The 5,752-nt window shown below is 61.4% G+C and overlaps 1 protein-coding gene across 1 annotated transcript in view; it reads left to right on the top strand.

Moving 5' to 3' along the window:
* Positions 1-5,752, top strand: part of SND1 (staphylococcal nuclease and tudor domain containing 1) — a 278,207-nt gene that overhangs the window by 122,145 nt on the left and 150,310 nt on the right. The gene's annotated exons all lie outside the window — the stretch shown is intronic.

The following is a 5,752-nucleotide window of genomic DNA, read 5'->3' as shown; positions in this document are numbered from 1 at the left end:
CCCCCGTACAAGGCATTTGCCCCCCGGCACAGGGTATTCCTTCCCCCTGGCATCCCGTGGGGCCGGATCGGGTACCGGCTGGCAGCACTTTGCCGCTGGCAGCGGAGCCGGGCGCTCAGCCAGTACCTGCGTGGGCTGCGGTGCCAGGCTAAAGCTGGGCTCGTGCCCAGGAGCTGGGGGGGAGTAGGGGGGGAGGAGAGCAGGGAGGGGGGACACACGGGCACAAGGGGGAAGGATTTGCATTCCCAGCCTCTGGAATGGGCCCAGGTTTCACTGCTGCCTTCCAAGCTGCTCCTTCCCCCCCAGGGAAAAGAGGGAGGATGAGCAGAGGGTTGGCAGAGCTCGGTGCCCCCCCCCGGCGCTGGCAGGGACCCTGGTGGCTACGAGCTGGGGGACTTGGACTTAAGCCACCAGCACCCTTTGGTGGTCCCAACCCTGCTCTGCCCATCCCTGATTCCCTTGGCTTTGGGTGCAAGTCCCGGGGAGGAGGTTTCTCCCCAGTGCCGGGGGGGCAGGATGATGCTGGAGGCTGCGGTGAATGCTGGGGGGGGGGCATCCCAAGGGCTCCCCATCACCCTGGGGGTCCCTTGGGACCAAAGTGACTTCTGTGGCCACCGGTGCTGAGATGGGGGACCCCGGTTGCACTGGTTGGGGGGGGTGGGTTGAAGGGTGTTGTGCTCAGCACCCCCAAAACGCCGTCCCATGGGTCTGATGCTGCAGCCCCCGATGGGTGGGAGGGACCCCTGGGTGGGAGGGACCCCTGGTGAGAGGGACTCCACCTCCTGGTCCTCCTCGGGGGTGTCCCCAAAGCTCTGGTGGTGGCCATGTCCCCCTCTGCCCCCCTGCTCCTCCATCATTTACCCAAACTCCTCCAAAAATAGCCCACGGCATCACGCCGATGCGCTCCCCCCCCTCCCCCGGCGAGGAGGAGGAGGTGGATGAAGGGGCAGGAGATGAGCCCCGGTGCCTCCTCTGCCCTCCCCACAGCATGTGGGGGCTGACTGGGTGAACCCTCTCCCAAACTGGGATGTGTTTCCCTCTAACGAGGCTGTGATGAACGAGGCGCTCACCCACGGAGACCTTTACCATTGGGTTTCTAACGATCCCTCCGTTAATCCCGGGGCGGGGGATTCGATGCTCCTGCCCTTTGACCACAGGGAATGGTGGAGACTTTGATTTCATGTGTCTCGGACACTTGTGGGGCCAGGGCCAGGAATCGCTGCTTCGCCGATCCCAGAGGGAAGGGGGGGCTTCGGTGCTGGGGGATGGGGCAGGGACGGCTGGGATGAGCTGGGATGGGGAGGGGGATGAGCTGGGATGAGGCATAGGATGAACTGGGATGGGGAGAGGGATGAGCTGGGATGGGGAGCGGGATGAGCTGGGATGGGGAGCGGGATGAGCTGGGATGGGGAGCGGGATGAGCTGGGATGGGGAGCGGGATGAGCTGGGATGGGGAGCGGGATGAGCTGGGATGGGGAGCGGGATGAGCTGGGATGGGGAGCGGGATGAGCTGGGATGGGGAGCGGGATGAGCTGGGATGGGGAGCGGGATGAGCTGGGATGGGGAGCGGGATGAGCTGGGATGGGGAGAGGGATGAGCTAGGATGGGGAACGGGGTGAGCTGGGATGGGGAGAGGGATTAGCTAGGATGGGGACTGGGATGAGCTGGGATGGGGCATGGGATGAGCTGGGATGGGGAGTGGGATGAGCTGGGATGAGGCATAGGATGAACTGGGATGGGGCATGGGATGAGTTGGGATGGGGAGCAGGATGTGGCTGGGATGGGGATTGGGATGAGCTGGGATGCAGAGAGGGATGAGCTGGGATGGGGAGCAGGATGAACTGGGATGGGGAATTGAATGAGCTGGGATGGGGAATGGAGTGAGCTGGAATGGGGAGAGGGATGGGCTGGGATGCAGAGAGGGATGAGCTGGGATGGGGAGCAGGATGAACTGGGATGGGGAGAGGGATGAACTGGGATGGGGAGAGGGATGAACTGGGATGGAGAGAGGGATGAACTGGGATGGGGAGAGGGATTAGCTAGGATGGGGAATGGAATGAGCTGGGATGGGGAGCAGGATGTGGCTGGGCTGGGGAGTGGGATGAGCTGGGATGGAGAGCAGGGTGAACTGGGATGGGGAATGGGGTGAGCTGGGCTGGGGACTGGGATGAACTGGGATGCTGAGAGGGATGAGCTGGGATGGAGAGAGAGATGAGCTGGGATGGGGAGCAGGATGAACTGGGTTGGGTAGAGGGATGAACTGGGGTGAGGAATGGAATGAGCTGGGATGGGGAGTGGGATGAACTGGGATGGAGAATGGTATGAGCTGGGATGCAGAGAGGGATGAGCTGGGATGGGGAGGGGGATGTGGCTGGAATGGGGAGCAGGATGAGCTGGGATGCAGAGAGGGATGAGTTGGGATGGGGAGCAGGATGAACTGGGATCAGGAATGGAATGAGCTGGGATGGGGAGCAGGATGAACTGGGATGGGGAGAGGGATGAACTGGGATGGAGAGAGGGATGAACTGGGATGCAGAGAGGGATGAGCTGGGATGGGGAGCAGGATGAACTGGGATGCGGAGAGGGATGTGGGTGGGATGGGGAGAGGGATGTGGGTGGGATGGGGAGAGGGATGTGGGTGGGATGGGGAGTGGGATGAACTGGGATGGGGGATGGCGTGAGCTGGGATAGGGACTGGGATGAACTGGGATGCTGAGAGGGATGAGCTGGGATGGAGAGAGGGATGAACTGGGATGGAGAGAAGGATGAGCTGGGATGGGGAGTGGGATGAACTGGGATGGGGAATGGAATGAGCTGGGATGGGGAGAGGGATGAGCTGGGATGGGGAGAGGGATGAGCTGGGATGGAGAGCAGGATGAACTGGGATGGGGGATAGTGTGAGCTGGGATGGGGACGGGGATGAACTGGAATGCAGAGAGGGATGAGCTGGGATGGGGAGAGGGATGAGCTAGGATGGGGAACGGGGTGAGCTGGGATGGGGACTGGGATGAACTGGAAGGCAGAGAGGGATGAGCTGGGATGGGGAGAGGGATGAGCTGGGACGGGGCATGGGATGAGCTGGACTCTCTGATTAAGGAGGACGGAGGCAGGTCCTTTTTGGTCCAAACTGATGCCTCTGTCCCCTCTTCCAGAGCCTCTTGGGGACTGGAAAAAGCGGGGTTGGACTGGGATTGTGGCCGCCCTCCCCGTGCACATCCCCAGCCCCTTCCCGGCTGCTTTAGGACCCGGCGGGAGCTGACGCCGGCGATTTCTGCTTGTTTTCTAAAAATCCATGAGGGTGCTATTCCCGACTAAATGAAGCCATCAAACAGAGGTGGCAACGAGATTACGGCTCTTCCCCGGCGCTGGGGGCAGCCTCAAACCCCCCGTTGAGGAGCAGACAGAGCCCCCCCTCTTGTTTCTTGATGCTTGTTCCGTGTCGGCTGTTCATCTCCTTCCCTCTTCCCAAATCCTGGTGGCCCCCTCCTTCTCCATCCCCCCCCAGCTTTGCTCTCTCTTCCAGGGTTGGGGGGATGGATGGGGATGGAGATGCCTGACCAGTGAGGAGCTGGGTGTCTCCTCCTCTGGAGGCTGCAAACTGGGGGTGGGGGGAGGCTGGTAGGACCCCCCCAACCTGGATCCGGCTGTGGGATCCCATCAGAGCTCTTCCTGGGTGGGGGGATGTGGGACACGATGGGGTGTCTGCCCGTGCTTGGGGGGGATGTGGACTCAGGGGAAGGAGCCATCCTTGCTGGTCCCCGTGGTGGGTCAGGCTGGCGACGTGCTGCAGAGAGTGGGATGAACTGGGATGGGGAATGGGGTGAGCTGGGATGGGAAGTGGGATGAACTGGAAGGCAGAGAGGGATGAGCTGGGATGAGGAGAGGGATGAGCTGGGATGGGGAATGGGGTGAGCTGGGATGGGAAGTGGGATGAACTGGAAGGCAGAGAGGGATGAGCTGGGATGAGGAGAGGGATTAACTGGGATGGGGAATGGGATGAGCTGGGATGGGAACTGGGATGAACTGGAAGGCAGAGAGGGATGAGCTGGGATGAGGAGAGGGATGAGCTGGGATGGGAACTGGGATGAACTGGAAGGCAGAGAGGGATGAGCTGGGATGAGGAGAGGGATGAGCTGGGATGGGAACTGGGATGAACTGGAAGGCAGAGAGGGATGAGCTGGGATGAGGAGAGGGATGAGCTGGGATGGGAACTGGGATGAACTGGAAGGCAGAGAGGGATGAGCTGGGATGAGGAGAGGGATGAGCTGGGATGGGAACTGGGATGAACTGGAAGGCAGAGAGGGATGAGCTGGGATGAGGAGAGGGATGAGCTGGGATGAGGAGAGGGATGAGCTGGGATGGGGAATGGGGTGAGCTGGGGTGGGGACTGGGATGAACTGGAAGGCAGAGAGGGATGAGCTGGGATGAGGAGAGGGATGAGCTGGGATGGGGAATGGGGTGAGCTGGGGTGGGAACTGGGATGGACTGGAAGGCAGAGAGGGATGAGCTGGGATGGGGAATGGAATGTGCTGGCCCCGGGGGTGCCACAGCAGCCCCCTGGCCTGGTTGGGGGGGGGTTGTGGAGGTGGCACTTTTGGGTGCAGACCCATCACCGGGGTCTCTGGCCTCAGGATGGCTCCAGCGTGTCCCCAAAGTCCCCTGGTGACTCCTGTCCCCGAGTGATGCTCGGGACCACGGGGTGGCACAGGAGCAGGACCATGAGTGGGGAGGAGGGTGACACGGGGCCGTGGGGCCACCAGTGTGGCTGGAAGTGGCCACCTGGGAGCACATCTGGCCACCACCTCCAGCTTGTCCCTCCTGTGGGTGCGTGGGTCCCCCAGCTGTGACACGGGGTGACAGGGGGACCAGGCATCCCCAACAGGGTCACCCCTTGGCCATCAGGCTGCACCCCACTGCCCCCGAGGTGTTGGGGGACCCAGGGACGGAGCCTGGCACCCAACCCTGAACCTCAGCATCACCCACGGGGGCTGTTGGGGACACCGGGACACGGCGGGTGCCACCAGCCCCCCCCTGCCACCGCCACAGCCTCCTGTCAGTGCCCAAAATAGCTGGAGGTGCTTATTCCTGGTTGCTTGGCATTTCCAGCGCTACCTCTGCAGCTGCCTCCTGCTGCAGCTTATTTCCTCCTTTACCAATCCTTAGATATTTCCTTCTTTTTTTATTTTTTTTCAGTTTTGTGGTGTTTTTTTTCTTCCCACCCTGCTCCGAGGCGAGACCTATTTTCGGCTCCCGGTGATGGCTCTGCCCTTCCCCCCTTTTCCAGGGCAGGGGGATGCTCCGAGGTTTTTGCCAAGGGATAAATCCCCTCCCCCCCTCTCGATGTAGATATAAATTTTCTTTTTTTTTTTTTTTTCCCCCTAATGTAAGTGGTGAATTAGCGGGCCATGCCCTGCGTGTGTAATTGGAGGAGGATTACAGATGCGCTCGGCGAAGTCGAATTTAGGAATTTGTTTAAAGCAGCAGAGTGTAATGGCAGCCAATTTACCGCGCCACCTCGGCACGCAGCGACGGTTGGCAGCCTGCCCCCCCTCCTCTTCCTCCCCCCCCCCTCCCCGCCAAGCCTGGCCAGCGTGGGGGGAGAAAAATGCAAGAGGTTGAGGGGGGGATGTTAAAATCCAGGAGGTTCCTACGACCTGGAGGGTGCTGACCCCCCTGGGTTTGGGGTGGGAGGAGTTTGGGGCGGGAGGGTTTTGGGGTGGGGGGGGTTTTGGGGTGTGGGATGACCTGTTTT

Source organism: Calidris pugnax, unplaced genomic scaffold, assembly GCF_001431845.1.
Source record: "Calidris pugnax isolate Ruff unplaced genomic scaffold, ASM143184v1 scaffold459, whole genome shotgun sequence".
Lineage (NCBI taxonomy): Eukaryota > Metazoa > Chordata > Aves > Charadriiformes > Scolopacidae > Calidris > Calidris pugnax.
This window is presented reverse-complemented; position numbering and strand designations above follow the sequence as displayed.